This window comes from Neopelma chrysocephalum, unplaced genomic scaffold (genome assembly GCF_003984885.1).
Source record: "Neopelma chrysocephalum unplaced genomic scaffold, ASM398488v2 Primary Assembly neopelma1_88, whole genome shotgun sequence".
NCBI classification, from domain to species: Eukaryota; Metazoa; Chordata; class Aves; order Passeriformes; family Pipridae; genus Neopelma; species Neopelma chrysocephalum.
In genome coordinates, this window is record NW_020897750.1 from 3,158,613 (window position 1) to 3,178,147 (window position 19,535).

General features: G+C 42.3%; 1 protein-coding gene and 1 long non-coding RNA gene across 4 annotated transcripts in view; both read right to left on the reverse strand.

Moving 5' to 3' along the window:
• The window catches only part of SMAD1 (SMAD family member 1), a 47,827-nt gene extending 41,063 nt beyond the window's left edge, over positions 1 to 6,764 (reverse strand). Inside the window, exon 1 of one of the 3 annotated variants that reach the window (XM_027692735.1) lies at positions 6,742 to 6,764. The gene's annotated coding sequence lies outside the window, so the exon portion shown is untranslated. The other 2 variants (XM_027692732.1, XM_027692731.1) reach the window with 2 other exon arrangements.
• Positions 6,765 to 8,452: 1,688 nt separating this feature from the next.
• The window catches only part of LOC113972068, a 60,980-nt gene continuing 49,897 nt past the window's right edge, over positions 8,453 to 19,535 (reverse strand). Inside the window, exon 8 of the long non-coding RNA XR_003535756.1 lies at positions 8,453 to 8,545. This is a non-coding gene — a long non-coding RNA (uncharacterized LOC113972068). The remainder of the gene's footprint in view (positions 8,546 to 19,535) is intronic.

Here is a 19,535-nt window from a genome sequence, read left to right on the forward strand (position 1 = left end):
AAACTGATTTTATGCTTTTAAGCATTTAAACAGCATTTATGTATTTATATATAAATAGTTATTACATACACAAACCTTGACAAATTTACAGGCTCTTCTTAACTGTATATAAGTTCTCCTTTGTCTCATCCAAATAATTTAACTTTTGACAGTGGCTATTGTTTTAGGTATTCACATGTGCACATATAGCATACCTATCCTCTCTGAATAATCCTACATACTTTAAGATATCTTTAAGAATCTTATACCCTGGTTTTAACAGACAGAATGCTGCTATTATTTTCAATGCCTTAAAATGCTTGAAATCAGAAGTCTGAACTTATTTACAAGAAAAATATCCTCAGTAAACCAATCTTTCATGTAAACACAGAGGAATGAGATAGCAATTGGCAAGTATTGAACAAAGCGGAGAAGAAAAGTAAAAATATCATCAACTATGGTCACTACATGCCCCAAGCAATCTGAACTTACAGGATTCTCTGAACTCATGGAAAACTTTTCAACCTGCTACAGAAGTGTCAAGTATTAGTCCTGTGTGCACACATGCTTTTTTTGCTTTCATTTACTTACACATTAAACACGTACATCAGTCTTGCAACCTCTGTAGAAGAAACTCTGTAATGCTGTAAATACTGAAATCCAAGTTCTACTCATGGATGAAATCTGTATTGAGAGGACATATTTTCAGCTTCGCCTCAAACAGCAGTTCCAAGTACTGAAAGAAGGTCCGTCAGTCAAATCTGGAGGGCAGACGTGATTATGACACCCATGCTGGGAACAGACACGAGGAGACAGTGAAAACTCTCATGATTCTGTCTGTAATCACTTCAGCATCGTAAAAATTTTTAATGGATATCTTATTTCCATGTTCCCCGATATTGGATTGATAGTCCGTATATCACTTTGATGTGGATTGGCATTTTAATGATTTTAATGACAAAAACTTGCAAGTTATATACTTCTGAATACCACTAAGTGCTATAATTCAGACTGTCTATACCGACTTACTCAGACAGTCTCATCTGCTGCCATGTTGGGAAGAGTGTTCCCTTTTTAAGTACAAAAATATGAAATAATGCTTCAGAAATCACTGGTGAACCACATTAATGATTTGCTTACATGCCAAGTCAACATAATAGTTGGTTTTGGATGATACTGCTTTGAACAGTGCCTAAATATAATGACTTATATAAAGGCATGTTTAAAAATAATTTGTTTTCCTCCTTGTACTCTAGACTTCGCCTGTGCATGCTAGGAAAAGGGTGGGGGAAGAACTAAATGAGGAAGGCTGGTGACATCTGTTCTAGTATCACTCTCCCAAGTGGATAACCCACATGGAAATAAAGGTGACATGTAGTCCAAAATCATTACAGAGCTACGACAGAATGACTGAATTGTGCAAGTGTCCAGAATAGCTCTACTGGTCGAGTTCCCTGCACTGGCAAGTCTAGAGGGGGGAAAAAAAGCTTCAACTCTTGATCTAAACTCAGCTTCTACAGAGTGTCCTAAGACAGCAGTCACCAGGAGAGTACCCCTACTTGCAGAAAACCCTTCGTCATCCAATGCCAGCTCAGTCCAGCTTCTGGGCCACACACAGGACAGCTGTCAGGGCTAGCACTGTGGTCACACAGCCCCACAACCCTTCCACCAGAGCAATCCTAGTGCCGCAGTACCCAATCCACATCCTCCCATCTTCTGCAAAATAAAAGAAATAACGAAAATGGACCCATCTCCACAGCTCAGCCGAGTTCAGCACTACATGCATGGAATATTTGACTTCACAGGGGCTAATTAGGAGTAGTGTGTTCGACCTTTGTTCCTATTGAACTAGGAGGAACTTTCAGTGCCAACACACGCAGGCATCAAACGGATGCAGGGAGAGATCCTGTACAATCTGGCTCACTCTAGAAAACATTTTTATTCCTTGAAATTAGCCTATTTTATTAAATGTTTGCCTTCTCTATCCCTTTAAAAAACAAAAGTGTCCCCCACTCAAATACACGGTGAACCAAAAAGCTTCTCTAATGCAAATGAACATTTGTCTGAGGAGCAGGATAGGGATCTTTGTGGCAGCCATTAGCCAGCCAAGAGCATCCTCCTCCTCACCTCCGAGTCCACTCTCTGCAATGCCCTTCACGAAAGGTACAATCTACCATTATCTCGGGTTATTTTGAATCTTGAAAAATAGTAACATTTTAACAGAAATAGTTACACACCAGCCTGCAGGGACACAACTCTATAAATTAAAAAGCATAAATTTAAAATAACCTCTTTCCCATCCCAAGCAAAAACTTCTGTTCTAATAGAAAAATTCTCTATGCTGTTCTACAGTTAGACCATCATGACTTGAGCATAACAGCTCGAGAATTGCAAGACAGCTGTGTAGATGAGCCTTTAGGTCACCAGCATTTCAAGCCTCACTTGCCAACTTGGGATTTATGTTTTAAACTCGAATTTTCTGTTCAGTTAATTTCAAAGATAAATTTCTAGAAACTGCATATCATCTTTTAATTATTAAGACTGGTATGCATTCAATTTTTTGCTATACACGGAAGAAAGGCCAGTGAAGAATACTAGTCTGCTGTTACTACTGGGAAATCAGTTAAGTTTTTAAGGGCAGAAGAACAGACCCTTCCCCACTCTGAAAGCACAACTGGGTGAGTTTGTCATGAAAATCTAAAGCAGAAATTAAAAAACAAAACAAAACAAAACAACCAAAAAACCCCTACAGGTCGGCAGAATCACTTCATTAACCATAAAGCAATTTGTGCAATCTGACTTTCATTTTTACAGATTTTATGGCTCTCTTCAACAAGGTGGTTTCTTCATCTGCACTGACAGAGCAGAAGATAGCTCCACATCCACATTTTATGAGACACTGCACTCAAAAGCGAGCTTTAATTCTCTTACCTGCCACTCAGAAAGCACCTCAGCTAAAGCACATGCTGTTGAGATGCAACTGAACCTGGAGACTAATGGATCTCTTACCACTAGTGACCATTTATTTTCTCTGCTTCTCTTGTAAGCCTCGAATTTCTTTGTTTTTAACTTATGTTTGTGACTAAAAATAAGATATGTTTCTTTCCTGGCTGGGAGAAGCTCACTCAGGAGATTGAGTGCAGAGTTCACACCAATTCAGGTATAAGGAGTTGGTTTAACCACTAACAAATGCAAAATTCTCAAATCCCCAAGATTTGAGACCACACTGACTAGCAGAAAGGAGGGGGGAAAAGGAGTTTTTTCAGGATTTTTCCCACAAAACGTCACAGTGATTTTACCAGTAGAAACAGCAAGACCTAAGATGCTTAGTATTTAATAAACATTTTACTACCTGTGGTATGCTACTTTCTAAGGCACTTAGAGAGAAATACAGATCTGAAGCCACAGTTGCCTTCACTAAAGAAAAGCAGAATGAGCTATGCCAAGCCATATTCAAAATTACAGTGTCTGTTCTAAAATAAGTTTGGTCATATAGTTCAAGATATGACTAAAATGCTCTGTCTTATACAAGAACTCAAATCTGCAGGAACATTTCAACAGTTAATTACAAACTTCAGTAGGATAAAAATACTAGGGGAAAAAAAAAAAGCCCAAACTATTGGCTTGTTTGGTTGTTTGTCCCACGGATATCTGACAGCACAGTCTGCAGGTAAAGTCTAGCTGATTCTGAGGCTTGAGAAAGGATATATAAAATTCAGAGATTCACTCACAACCACTTCCCCACGCACACATCTCGAAGCTGCACATGCCTTCATCTATTTCAGTTCCTAATGACTGCAAGGAAGAGGTTAAGAGTCAACCTAAATTGGTTCAGCATTTTCCCATAAGCTTTAATTTCAACTACTCTTTGCATAACTTAAATAAAAAACACGGTGCTGTCTTTATTTGATTCTTAAACCACCCGTATCTGAAGCACAATGGGACATGTCACAGACACTTGCTTCACTGCCCTCATAATATGGTTTAATTATGATGACCGAACTAACAGGCTCACATCATAGACTTTTACAGGTTGACCCTGTGTCATCCTGATGTATCATTTTGCACCAGTTCAGTGCTGTAAATCAATTTAAGATCTCCAGCAGGTTGAAAAGGCTGGTAATGATGCTTTCTCTGCAATCTCTGGGGACTCCACATTATACACAACTTACATTATTTATAAAGCTGAGATGATGCCTCCATTAGGCCTGTAAGACTACTCAAATGAGCTTTTATTTTACACACACAACTTGTGCTTCATAGAACACTGGCTATATGTAATATTCAGTGCATTCATGCTTCAATTTAAAAAAAAAAAGTCATAACCTCTTCATTTTTTAAAATCTTTATACCAAGCAAAGAAACTCATAGTTTCAATCTGATTAATTTCCCAGTACTCAGAAACACAAGTAACACTTTAATTAACCTTTGTATTGCTTTTCTTCACATCCAGCTCTTTACTCTGTGTTCAAACTACAGAGGAAAAACAAACACTAAACTCATCAGCTTTCAAATATTTGATTGATAGTTAATATTTATACCAAAACAGAAAGATCTCCATCTGTTTATTCAGTCACTTTTCTCAAATGTATTGGATCATCACATCTTCAAGGGTACACAAAAAAGCAAGCTGAACAGGACAGAGTAGGAAAAAATGTATTTGATTACATATCCAATGGTAATGGGGTCAAAACAGACGCAAGGACAAATCCCTACCCTTAGGGTAACCTGATCATGCCTTGAACTGATCCTTTCTGGTAGCTGTGGAAGGCCTCTGGATCACCCAAATCAAGGGAAATTTCTCTCTACCACCTACTTACAGTCTGAAGTAAATTGCAAGATTTCATCCCTAAGACCACAGCAAGTATTTCAAAAAGGGCCAGATATCCTTCATTTTCACACTGATGCTTTTCTAGTCACAGTAATGAAACAAGCATTCAAAACTTGCAGTAAAATCCAATGAGAACCTCTAAAAAGCTTCATAGCACTGCTCTCTGGTTCAATGGGAAAATTAAATGAGTATTAATCAGCTGCAACTAACAAACTCATGTCCCATAATTCAGCAGAGTAATTACTGACAAGTAAAAGAAAAAATTAAGTCAATCTTAGGTTCTCTCACATGATTTGCTCCTATTGTTTGACAGGACAAGGTGCACACCGTCAGCCACATGAAGACTGACAGAATTACAGACACACGCCTGCAAAGAAAAGTGTTCTCTGTGGGCTGGGTTAGCTTCAGTTTTTAGTCTTATTCTTGAGTGCTGCTTAAAAACACATGTAACTATTAGAGGTGAAAAAATTAAACAAGTTTTCTTTGACTTCTCCTCTGCGTGCAAAAGAGATTCAAACTATCTCTATCAGCTATGACAGCTCTTTCCTAAGCATATTAGTTTCAAGACACTGTATCTTTAACCACTGACATCCATTAAACACTGACATATTTCAGTCAATGATCTTTTCCATTTGCTTGTATCTGAAATACACATCTACTTTTAGTCCTCTCCATCTGGATCCAACAATACTGCTTTTATTAACCTCTGTTTATAATACTTCCCCAAATAAAACTGTTACCCTTTTCGACATGCAGTGAGCATCATTTTATCCTAAAATACACCAAAATAATAACTGATTTTCAGAATAAGCTCGAATTATTCAGATACTGTAAAATCAAACCGTAAGGTCCTACCTCATATCTTCTTCAGATTATTCTACTAACAAAAGAGCAATCACAGCAACCCTGCTTCGGGCAGAACTCCCTCTGACTTCGGCTTGTATAAAAAAAAAATAGTCAGTATCTGGCCCAGATCCTTTCGAACGCATGACTAAATATTTCCACGCCAGTAAATCTTAATAAGCTCTAAAGATCCATATTCAGGATAAGATTATTTGGCTGTACAAGTATATGAAGAAACTATACTGAGGAGGGGGAAAATCTCAAGCATCCAAACCCTTTAACAGTGAGAAGAAAAAAAAATTAAGTGAACTTTCCTTGACCTCTAAGCACAGATTTGTCATTAAAGAAGAAAGAAGGGAAGGGGGGGGGAGGGAAAGGAGGGGAAGGGGCTGCGGAAAGAAAGGACGGGAGGGGGAGAAGAGAGGAAAAAAAAAAAAAAAAGATAAATTAAAGGGAGAGGGACGCGGCTGGGCCGAGGCGGGAGGCGAAGGGCTGTTCCCGCACACACAAAGGCGGCCCCTGCCCCGGCCGGCCGGAGCTCCGCCGCGTCCCCGGGGGCGCACAATGGGGCCGGGAACGGGAACGGGGAGGAGAAGGAGAAGGAGAAGGAGGAGAACGGCGGCTTCCCGGCGGGGAAAGGCTGTGCCTCCCGGCGGGCCCGGCGCGGCACCTACCGCCCAAGTTGGAGCCGGGAGCGGTGCCCCCCGGGCCGCCGCAGGGACGCCATCATGCCGGGCAGGGAGGAGAGCGGAGGGCAGCGCTGCCGAGGAGCCGCTCCCGCGCCGCGGTCCTGCCCCCGGGCCAGGGACCACCCGGGGGAGGGAGGGAACAGCAGGAGGAGAAGGAGGAGGAGGAGGAGGATGCGCGGGCACGGCGGGCAGCGAGCGGGGAGAGGGGCGGGGGGGACGCGAAGTTGTTACCGGCTGGCGGGCGGTGACGGGCGGCTCCGCGCCGGGAGCGGGAGCGGGAGCGGGATGGATGTGGTCCGGCTGGCGTCAGGCGGCCTGAGCCGCCCCGCGCCGCTCACCGGCACACGCACGCACACACACATACAGACACAGACACACACCACACACACACACACGCACCGGCCCGGCCAGGGATCCTCCCCAAATTCCCGCCCCCGCCGCCGCGCCGCCGGGTCCCGCTGGGAGCGCTGCGCCCGCCGCCGCCGAGCGGCCCCGGCCGGGAGCTCGGGCTGCTCGGTTCCGCTGATCCCCAGACCGTCCCGATGTCCGAGCGCCCTCGGGCACCTCCTCAGGGGTTTAAAAGGCGCTGCGGTACGGCTGGAGCGCGGCTGGGGAGCTCCGGCAGCGGCAAATGTTGTCAGACTCTCAGTTAAAGTCAATTCCTGATCGAACTGGGTTATGTCCTGCCTCTTGCCACAGGTGATTCAGTCCTCACTCGGTCTATTCTTAATACTGAAGTAATTCCTGTAATACCTCCCCCAGTGACAGAGCAGTCTCTATCCCCATGTATTTTACATATGGACATCCTCCTGCCCGTAGGTACTAATGCACCACTTACGCCTCATTCATGCGAGTAAACCTGTTGCAGTGCGTGAGACTTCTTGTGCAACCAGATCCACGATAATGAAGCCTCACGCCGCTGTCCCTCTGAAATAAACTTGAACTCTTGTTTGAATCTGTGAGTGTCTGCTCCCGAGTGGACCTGGCTGAAAGTTTGCAGCGCACATGAGAATCGGCGAGTCTCTCCTGCCTGCTGTGTTTATAGGAATCCGTACACTACTCAGATAAGTGTTGCACAAGTAAGATTGAACTGAAACTCATTCTTTAACAAATACTTTGGCTTTTACCCAGTCATCATTCCTGGAAGGAGGTATGAAGCAACAAGTGCAAGATGTTTCTCTACGTGGCAAAATATTATGATACGCCTATACTGGCATAGTTACATTTCTATACTTAAGCCAGTAAATTTTCACATGTATATGCAGTTCTAGGTATGGTTTTAACATCATTTTAAAAACCAGCAGCACTGAGGCCCAGAGGACTTAAGGCCCTGAGAGTTTTACCAGATGAACAGTGGTCCTGGACTTGCCCACCCAGGTGCATTGTGAGTCTGAAGACACAGAACTGGAATGACTTGCATAAGGTCACAGAAGGAGCATAACAGCAGTAGTAAAAAATACCAAGTTTTATGCCTGTGGGGGTATCAGTGTTTCTTTCTAACTTCGTCATCTGAAATTCATCCATTTCTTTGTCACATACATACTACAAAAATTGCAAGCGAATTGTACTATGTTCTTAGGTATTATGGTACAATACAAGGGTAGTGAGGAACTCCCATACAGAATGATGCTATAGTATTGATGGGAAAGCCTGGAATAAAATTAATACTTTACTGTTTAAGTTTTGAATCTTAAATGATTCAAGATGGGTGAACTTTGGTAATGAGATTTAACTTGTGTTTTGTGCTTGCACTGTATGCAATCACAGTTAGCAAGTAAATTTTTCTTTTTATGTGCAGTCATACACAGATCCAGTGCAGCACTGGGCTGCAGACGTAACTGGTAAAATTCATCTCAAGACAAACTAAAAGGTCTTCAAATTTTGGCAGTGTAATGAAGATATTTGCAAGCAAGGTACAGAAGAAACATGAGACTGCTACTGGTTTTTGAACTGTGGCAGTGCTTAATCCAGGGCTGAGTGTCCTGGATGAAGAGTGGTGGAGGCAGCAGTAGTGTTTGTCCCAAGAGCTTTTGTCCCAAGAGCTTGGAAGTCTCGGTGATCCAGTCTCACATAGAGAAATACATGGAAAAGGCCTTAGGTGTGCCTGAGGTCTGCTCTGCTCTGCTCTGCTTTGACTTGGTGGGCACAAGCTCCATCCACTGGATCCTGGTTTTTCGAGTATCCACTCAATTCATGATTCACACTAAGCAGATATGACAAGAAGATAATTAGGGAAGCACTGCAGTTTGTCAGGTGTCTTGTTAGAACCACGTTTTTACTGCTTTTGTTGTTGTTAGGGTTGACTGGTTGGTTCGCTTTGGCATGAGAGAATTAAATTATTTTCTAGTTATGCTGAGGCTTGGGGAGGATCACATTAATATGCTCCTTTACCTAAAAAGGGCTATAAAACAGCCTAGTATAGCCTTTCACTGATGTTTAATAACCAGAGTGGTTGTTCTGGAGAGAGCTGGTTAGAACTGGCTTCGGACAGATCAGTGGTGTGAGAAGACCAGAGGACAAGCAGAAACAGTGTGCCATGGTCAGATCTGCCTCGGGGCTTCCCCAGCTGGGCTGGTTTGCTACACAGCTGAGTCAAAACTTCTAGTCTGCCACCCGCTTTAGGATGTCCAACTCACAGCTAACTGTCCAAACTCATCACTCTGTGGGTGAGTAGTATCAGTGGCTTGTACATTCACCACTTCTAACTCCATTGGCTACTTTTAATGTACACTGTATCATTAGCACCTTCCTAGCTTTTCTGAGTAATATGAGAAAACTGAAAAAAAAGGAGAGTGGAGAGGCATGTGCACCTGGGTATTGACCTTGATGCTACTAATACAACAGTGTTCCTCCTCTGCCTTGGGCTGAATAACTGTGATATCTCAAGAGGCAACAGAGAAATTGGGGTTTTTTTCTACTTTTACTCTTCAACTACGTTCAGACTGGTGCAAGGAAAACAGGCCGTGAGGCTGGGGCAATGAAGAAAGAGAAGAACCATTTCGTCTATAAACAGCCTGACTTTTCATCAGATTACATGTACAGTCTGATGATACCATCAGTCATAAGGCCTGTGAACCTGAATTTTAATGGAGTTGGGGCACTTACGCAGATAAATGTCTAATAAGATTCTCAAAGGAAACTTTAATCTCATAGACGCTAACATCTCACCAAGCACCTGCCCAATCACCTTTAAAATCCGTGTCTCAGATTATCAGAAGGCACAGTGCTAAAAGACACTCATTACTCTGTGTATTTTATACTATTGTATTATGTAACAAGTATTTTAGAAATTCTGAGACCCCTGGTGGCCTAGTGGTTAGCGTGCAGGACTTTCACTGCTGCGACCACGGGTTCGATTTCCCGGTCTCCTGGCCTGATGGAGGTCGTTAGCCCTGTGAGGCCATCCATCTATGAGAAGGACACTCTAAACAAACCTACGTCCTGAGGACCTCACTGTCATTGTCCAAGCTTGCTTGGCCCCGGCAGATGAACCTTAGGATTAAAGGGTGGGCTCAGTTCAGCGCAGGCTGTGTCTCACCTAAAAAAAAATCCATTGCGCAGGCTGGAAAGGTAAAAGACCTTTCCCCAAATCTTCGTTCGCGAAGATGGGCCATTATTTTAGAAATTCTAATACTGCTAATACTACTATTAACTTTCAATCTTCCTCTAAAATCCAAGTTTGTATGTAGATTATGATTTGGTGTTTCTTGTTAACCTCAGCCAGTTTTCATCTGGATTATTCAGGAGGTTCCAGGGATGGAAAGTGCCTTCTGGAGACAGTTTAGCTCCAAAGTCAGTAACTTTGCTTCACCTTTATGTACACCAGGTTTCTGCCAGGAATTAGAGCTTCATGGATAATTAAATTGTATTACACACACAACTTATTATTTACATTAAAATCACTGGACTAATTTTCTTTTTAGCTGTTACAGTGTTGCCCTAGTGTGAGAAAATACCAACAATATTTTCAGACAAAAGAGGCAGTCCTGTCAAGAAGAGCTTTCTAAGGATACTGGATTTCATTATTTACTTCTTTCCTGGGCTGGCTGGTAAAATTTATCAACCTCTATCCTTCATGGCTTGTCTGCTTCATCTTTGAATAGGTGAGGTACTAAACAAGCCTCCCACCTCAGAATTATTAAAATAGGATATGCAGACTGTTTAGCAAGTACACAAATCTGTTGGGAAAGATGCCTCAGGCAGAAGACAGCACGTGGGAGAAGGTAAGGAGCATTTTTAGGAGGTCATCATAACTGTGCAGCACTGCATATGGTTTCCCAAACCGATGTGGATACAAGGACCTGTCTAGCCACAGTAACAGAGTTCACAGCTGACTTCCACTGTCAAGAAAGGCACTTGGGTTTGAGCTGGTTTAAATACCTCAGTCCTGCACCACAGCTGAAGTGATACAGTGGCATGAGCTGACTGAATTGTGGCCTCCAGAGGCAGATGGAGTGGGGCAGCAAAATGACAGCAGCAACAGAGCTAGTCAGCAAAATGCTGACCCCACTAAAGAGGGGCAGGTGGCCCTCCTGTCCCTTCCCACTCCCTGCTCCCCAGCAGCAGAAGTGCAGCAGCCTCAGCAGCCCCAAGCCCCTGCCCAGGGCTGCCTGAGTGGGGCTGAGCACAGAGGCCCATCACCAGCACTTTAGTGGGGATGCAGAACCATCAGGGCAATGGGGCCTTGAGCTGTGTAAGGAGGCTGGTGCTTGGGGGAACTGTTCTGGTGTCGTCCTCGCAAAAGTGACTCCTGCATCCCTCAGCAGAAACCAAAGCAAGATGTTTTATGGGAGAAATTGATCTGTCTGTGTCCTTGAGTGCCAAGATTCATTTTTCCCTCATGGAAAGAAGAGAAGCTTTGAGCTGGCGCTGTGTAGGTTACACAAAAAAAAAAAAAGGAACTAAGTTGTGAAAGGCCTTGATGACAGAAATTGTGACATGAGGGCTCTCTGTACTCCTGCTGTGGTGTGTTTGGCCATTTTCTAGTGAACCCTTCATGAGTTTGTCTCTGTAGGGTCAAATATCTACTTGGGACCTGCCTTAGTTTTCTGACTCACTGTCATATGCAAAAGAACAAGGAACCCATTTCACTCTTAGAAGTTCTTCCTAAACTGGCCCACCATGATTAAGTGGGATTCATATAGAATAAATGTGGAACAGATAATTTTACAAGGTTATTATGTGTATTTCCCTCTGCTATGTTAAATAAGGCTTCTGCTGTAAATCTATCTGCAGATACTAGAATGGTCTTTGATCAGACTGAGTGGTCGTTCATCTTTTCCACCCTTGAGATGATGAGAATCACACCAAAATTCATTACTTTCTTAAGATTAATGTACCCAGCCAAAGCTGCCAACAACCTTATTAAAAGCTATGAATTCAAAAGGTTTGGGCTGAAATAAAGTATTAAGCAGGGCACTCCCTTATCTCTTTTATTGGTTGTTTTCTTAGTAGGCTCTGCTGTAAGGACTTTGCTCCAGCAACATTACATTTCTGGTAAAGAAGGGAGGTTGCACTCTCTTCTGACAGCTAATTATGTGCTGCCATGAAGCACAGTATTCCAGCCCACTGTACTGCACCAGTACTGTACTTTCTAGAAATTCTCCCTTTGGATCTTGCCTGCATCCATGTAGAAGCTTTGAAAGGTAGTTTCACTTTCTCCTGCCTATCGCCTCAGCAAGAGATAATGGACTCTGTGTAATCAAACATTATTGGTTCTTTTAAAATTAAATTTCTCTTCAGTCATTCAGCTTAAAAATATTTACATAACTGGAATAACCTAGCTCTGCTACTGGTTTCTTGGAAGACACCGCTAAGATTAATCTTATCTCCCATTTTAATTACTGTTTTCAAGTTCTTACAGTCCTTGTCCCAGTTACATCTTGTTGCGAAAACCACCAGAGAATGATATATTAAAATTTATTCAGACAGGTGGCAGAGACAAAATTAAAGCTAATAACTCTATGAGAAAAGAAATCAAAGGTGGTTTGGCAATCCTGAGGTGTTATTGGTCACTTGGTTGCACTGGCTGTACAGGCAGTGCACTAATGCCTGGGCTGTGTGAGTGGCTGTGTGCCACAGCTTGCTGTGTGGCACTTGGGACTGCCATGGCCACACAGCTGCACTCCCATCCATGAGCCTTGGAGCAGGACTGGATTGCTCGGTGACAGCTGGGCAAACCATGGTAATTATCTGGATACAGGGTTCTATCTCCCTTTTTATACCCAAAGAGAAGACAACTGTATTACATCTCTGGAAGACTAACAAAATGACACAGAATACAGCTAAATGCAGTCCTTTACTTCCTAGTTTTGGTGCTATTTTGTGACAAAATACTCAGCCCACTTTATATAACAAATAAAAACATTAAAAAAAGGCTCTGTGTCTTATTTTTATTCCCCATAAAAATGGTGCTTATCCTGAGTAAATTAGAAACCCCTTTTGAATTTTTCAAAACTGGTGCAAGTCCAAGTCGCATTGCCTGAGTTCAGTATCATTCTTGGCTGGATAAGTCAGTAGTAAAACAGTCCCACCCTACCTCCTCCACGACGGCTGCTCATCCCTAACCCCATGTCACCCACCCCCTTTGTGCTGGCACAGTTGTTGGTGCAGCTGCGAGCTGAACAGACCTAGGGAACTCAGATGGCCAGGGAAAGCAAATGTTGCAGGGGCCAAGCTCATTTTTAATTTGGATTGGTTTCCTGATCTGGCTCATTGTGTGGCTGTCCAAATCCTTGTGCTGATCTTGTGCAGGGGCAGGACTGAGGTAGGAGAAAGGGCGAAACTTATCTTTTTGATTGTGTTGTTGGCTTCAGCCAGTTTAAGGTGGTTATGAAACTGTGATAGACTAAGCAAGCTTCTTTTTAACCAAGGAAAAATGCTTTCATTTTGAGCATAACTGCAAACATGGTTTTAGGAGAACTGCACTAACCCCAGGAACAGGGCTCACTGGTTAATAACAGGAGACAAGGAGAACCTGTGACAGGACTGAGAAATTCAGGGAGCTGATGTCTTCACTGCACATTAGAAAAGGCAGCTGTGGGACACTGCATTATGTAGTAAAAAGAAAAAAAAACCATTGCCCTTCTGCTGTTCATGAACCAACAGAGGCCAAAGAATTGCAAGGATCCCACCAAAAATTATTAATCGACTCTTCAAAAAGCAGAATTATGCTCAGCTGGCTTAAAAGAAGCCTATACCTGGGAACTGGGTATGCCTGCATTCCCTTTTTTTTTTCCTTACCTGTATTCTCCAGAACTTTCCTTTGCTCTTTGCTTAAGGTGTGGAAGCAACTGAACTTTGGAGAGTAAGTAAATCAGTATTTAATTAGTCATCACAAGGCAATGGGCTCTTGTGAGTTCTCAACAACAAACAGCCCTGACAATAAATGTACATGTGTTAGATTAGTTTTCATTTGCACCTTCAGGAGGAAATGACTTTGTAGCTTTCAGACAACCTGGCAGTCACACGAAGTGTTGCAAAATCTTGCCCGCATGACAAAAGCATTTACACCAATTTTAAATGCCACTATTTCCTTGCTTGACCTAAAGTAGCAAAATTTTTGACAAACAGCTTTGAGCAGCTTTTAAAGAAACCCCTTCTGCACTTCATACACTGTTACAAAAATCACATCTGTAAATTCTCTCTATAAGGAAAAATTGAAAAAAAATTAAACTCTTTAAAGTTGCAACCAATCAAAATTAGTGTTGCTAGTATTATCTTAGCTAAACACTCCTTTTAAGTGCTTCCTGGTACCTGTCTTTAATTGTGTGCTCATGTATGTTCCTTCCTAAAGACCCCTGTCTTATTCAGTGAACAGAACAAACAGTGGCCAAATAATGGAGAGTTATCTTGTTTTCTCCACAGGTTCATGCTGCAGCCATTATGAACACTGGTTTTGCAATATTTAGTTACAAAACTAAGACTGACTTACAATTTACAGCTCATCTCTTGACACGAAATTCATCTTTCCTATCCCTGCCAAATTTAATCTCTCTTCCTGAGTGGACGGGAGCACTAGAGCTTCTCAAAAAAAAAAAAAATGTTGTCTAGTATTTTCAGCCCTGGCAAATAAATTCATTGGGTTTTATCCTGTTTTCAGAAATACTTAAACTGTTTTGCTGACATTTTCTACATATACTCTACCTGAAGCACACACCAAGGACAATTAATGTTTGATGGTGTTCTAAACACATAAAATCAATATAGTCTCAATGTGGGAAGTATTGGGCAACCTGAATTAGAAGGGATGATCTCAGTCCACTAATAACATAGTTTAAAGGACCAAAGCATGCTACGCACACCCAGAGATTCTGCTGTTGTTGGAGGTGCCAGAGAGAAGGGAAAGGAACCCTACATCTTGGGGAACCCTCCAGCTACCCACCCTGCTCATGTGCCTAATGCCTTCAGCACCCAGAAGACAGCCCTGATAGACCATATACACTGGCCAGAGAGCGACCAGATGGAGGATTACAATTTATGGCCTGCAGTTAGACAGGCTTGCACTGTGATCTAATCAAATCTTGAATAAAATAGGTCAAGGTTGGTCAGTGTTCAGATGAGAAACGCTCTAGGGAAAACACAGATACTGTAAGAAATAATTTAGGATTCGGATTTAGGATTCATCTGACAAAAATCCTAAGGCACAGTCCCAGTTTTAGGCTAGATTCCCAGACGTCTGAGGTACCCAAACAGGCCCCTGGTCTGTTATGTAGAAGGGGCACTGTACTGCTGGAACCACATTTCTCATTTTTCAGACGAGAAATAAAATTACAGTCATGCCTTGTGATTAATTAAATAAATCATTCTTGTCTTTGCTTGTGGACATGACATTTTCAGAGGCAACGTAAATGGAGAAAAGGAGCTTGTTTGGTTTCTGTGATCCTAGTACAACCTGCTAGCCTTGTCTCTGCAAAATCCCATTTTCAAGCTTTTCAATACTAGGGCACCAAAAGCAAGAAATTTCAATTCCTTTAAGACTGCAAACATCATGAGAACTTTCTAGCAAGACACATGCAAAATAAAGCAAATTATATAATCTATCGCTTTACAGATACATTTCTTTTCCTTTACACTGATATTTCCCATCCATTCACACTCCCACCTAACAATCTTTACCTCAACTAATTTCCCCAGATGCTGTTCTAATGTGGTTTCATCTTTATGATAATTTTAAGCTCCTTGGTTCAAATTCTGAATCTTTTTCTTTGCCTGAAAAAAACCAGTATGATAGTAGAATTTTATGGGTAACTATTATGCTCAAAAAAACATGCAAATTTTTGTCTCCAAATAATCAAAGATGATAACAACTATGTTGCTTGGGAAATTAATCAAACTGAAATTTAGCCAGGACACTGATATGACATGACTGGCTCAACAGAAACGTGGTTGTGAGTATTCTGGTACTTTCAAGCAGTCAGGACTCACTTTGCTCTCCAATCACCCTCTCAGCAGAACACCTCCTGCCTGCTGTTTGGTGCAGGATGCTGCAGCGTGAATGCTAGGGCCAAAATGAATTTATAAACCTTGCATTCTCTCTGTGAGTGTACTGCTCAGATGCATCAGTTTATCAGTCTATAAAATAATTTTTTTTTTAGGCTGAAAAGCATCCACATATTATGTGCTTTGTTTTGATTTTTGTTCTTCTCTGCTTTATGGTCAGTCATCTTTGATGAAAGTGAATCAGAGGAGCAATGCCTGCCTTATCGTTGATTTGTGGTGTATAATCATGTTAGAGACAGATCACTGGTCTCCTCCTTACTACAGTGCCATTTGTAACAGACAATTATCCCTGCGTGGTGCAGTTGTCAGGATCTAGTGATTGTAAATGCTCGTTATCAGCACGGAGACAGCTAAATGTGGTGTGTTTCTCTTTAAATTTGATTTGATTTTCCAGAGCTGTCTGTCATCCTGGAAGTTCTTCCCAGTGCAGCTCAGTTTTCAATCTACTCTAAGGTCCTTTTGATGTGAAACACATGGGGCAGAGTCTGGGTACTGCTCCCACCTGCTCCAGGGAAAGACTATGGTCCAGGGAAAGGAACAGCAGCTTGCCTACACTGGGAAATCTCCAGCCATTGCACTGTGTGGGGAAAAAAGCCCCACCAATGGCAGCAACCATGTACAAATGCCAAAATAAAGGGCAAGGGGGGTTGAATACAGTGCCACTGCCTACAAAAAGGAAACATACCAAAACACTCTAGTTGGTTTTAAAATCAGGCGGAGAAGATGCAAAGTGTTCTAAGTCTTGATGACCTCAGTTCTACAATTTGTCACTAATTAATTCTACAATGAATTACTGGGAACAAAACAAGGAGTGACAGACTAGGTCAGCCACTGGTTTTCCAACCCTTTCTCTTGTCTTTCCTACTGGGGCCTTTATGTGATAATTTTTGATTGTGTATACACTATCTTTTAATAGTAATCAGGAATGAAATTGCATGTGTTATACACTATACAAACATACACTGAAACACTGCACTTGCTCTTTGATCCTGTAAACCATGGGAAGAGCAGCTGATATTTGTGCAGCTCCTTCCGGTGGGCATACACCTGGCTTAATCTTTTCCCTGCCAACCGTCTCTCTAACTCCTGCTGTCTTAACCCACTAAACCCCACATTTGTTTCTCCTCTGTCACTTTCTGCAGCTTACCTTGTGTTTAAGCTCCATGACTATTTTTCTCTTCTGCGTATTTACCTCCCTGGTCTCACCCCTAACATGTTGTTCTTTCTCTCCCTGCTTCCCACACGATGAAGATCTCATTAATTGCTTCAAAGGAGTATCTTATTTACTCCATTTTTATTTTAAGTGTGTAAAAAACTGAAAATGCAACAGCTTTGAGTTCCCTAGTCCTCCACTAAACAAGGAAAATGTGACCTTAATCTACCAATACACTCCTGTGAGGAGGACCCAAAATACCTGTTGGGGAATGCCTGCTCTACTCTGGTGGATCTCAACCAGGAGCAGATAACCATCAGAGTGCAGCAGTAATGCTCACTCATGCCCCTCACACTAGGACTGGTGAGACACAGAAAGGGCTGGAAGTTGCCCTAAGCCTGTTAGTAAACCCACTGCTCCTGAGAGCAGCAGTCTGGGCCTTTATAGAACTCCAACAGCATCTATGTCCAGAAGCAAAGAACAGTATCCTCTGAGGTTTTTTTTCTGAAGTTAACTATTTCTTTTCAGAGCGATGCACATATATACAGCTTGCTGAAGAAAGATTTCTGGAAGCCTTGAATATCCTATCACTCCCAAATGCCTCATTCCTCCTTAAAATCCATCAGGCTTCCTCAGAGCACATAGGATGTGTACTTTGAGGATTCCTGGATATGTTACACATTTCTGTACCCAGAGCAATTGCACATACCCCGATTCAGCTTAACATGTGTCATAAGCAGTCAGTCAACACCAAGAAACTGCTCTGAAACAGTATCAGTTTGCTGAGAAAACTGTGGTGTACAGCTCCCACATCACCAGGCTGTCCGGAATCATTTTGCATTCTGCTTGCTAGGATTTGCCATTTGAGTTTATCTTGGTATGTGTGTGTGTGTGTCTGTGTGTGTCTTTTTTCCTTTTGAAACTCATCAGCTCAGTGGCCACCAAGAGCTCATACGCTGCAAAAAGGCCATTAGAAGCAATGTATGTTATTACATCACCGGGGATCTGGAAAATGCTACATCAGTGTCCTCACATTAATAAACTGGATAATGAAACATCACAAATCTAGACCACTCGCTCCACCAACATGCATTATTAAGGTATACAAGTTATCAAGAAGACAGTACCCTGCAGGTATGCAGGTGTTGCTTATGCAGGGGTGGGGCACAGCTCGGCAACAGCCTTGAGGAAAGGAGGCCAAGGCTTTTAAAGGGACCGCACTCCTCTTACCCGTAAAACAGCCAAACCCATTAGTTAGTAAGTCGGTTTTTTTGTCCATTAGAGGGATTTCCAAAGGTAGGAATGCTGAAGTTTTCCTCACACCATTAGTCTTTATTTCACTTGTGATAAGTGCTTTAATCAGCAGGTACATATTTACCAAGCAGTGGGTAGCTGGGAGGACTTCAGCCCTTTCATCCGACTGGGTCAGCGGAGTGTGCATTCCATAATTTTCCTCCCATCCCTGCGTGGATTAGCACTGTGTTCAACCCCCAGCACCCCTCCCCCTCAAATTGTATGAAGGTTAGAAAAAAAAATTCCATCCTAATTCTCACTTATTGGCCATGCATACAGAGGCACACATGCAGCACACACCTTGCTGACAGAACTTTCTTCCACTTATTGTAAAGGAAAGTGATGTTAACCTTCTGGCACCAACCTGTAGGAAAGCAGACTCTGTTGCACACTCTTACCAGCGGATCTTGTGAGCCCAGAGCCTTGCTGTCAGCAAGACAGACATGATAAAATCTTCCCTCTTTCTTCAATAACATGACTAATAAATGTAGAAATTCCTTTCTCCTCTCTCCCTTTGCCAATATCTGTTCTTATCTCCAGTTCTTCCTTAGACATAATTTCAAACATGAAAGACATGTCTATACTATGAACAGGCAACCTTAATTCTGCCATGAGATCCATGGCACGTTGCATCTTAGTGCGAGAGAGCTGAAGCTTAAGACCTGGCATCTCCAAAACACGGTAACTGGAATTTCTGCTGCAGCCTCTCTGCTTGCCTAGTGAGATCCTGTGCCTGGGGTTAGGTTAGGGATGCTCTACCTTGTGAAGGCAGCATCAGGCTCCACTACAAATTTCTTTCCAAAGCAGGTGCACAGCTGAAAAAACATGGCAAGCATTTATGAAATGAGTTCGCCATTAGACACTATATCCAGCAAGCATCCATCATGAAGCCTTCCTGGAATTTTGGCAGCATTTCCAAGAGATCATCTGCAAATTGCTAGAGATGGGTATTACATGTGTGCTGTAGGCAATAAATAAGAGTGATTTTAAGGGGCAGTGTATACTGACAAAGTAACACCTCTCAGAATAGAATCCAACCACTGCCATAAGCAGTAGAGACACACTACTAAAATGGAGGAGGACCTAGAGAGTGTCTTAAATGTATGTCTAATAGCACAAATACAAGATAAACAACAAAAGCCAGTGAATGCAAAAGGCTACAACCCTATCAAACCCACTCAGTTAACATGCAAGTTTATTGTTACTAAGGGTCACAGTAACTGTACCTTAAGTACCCAGAATACTC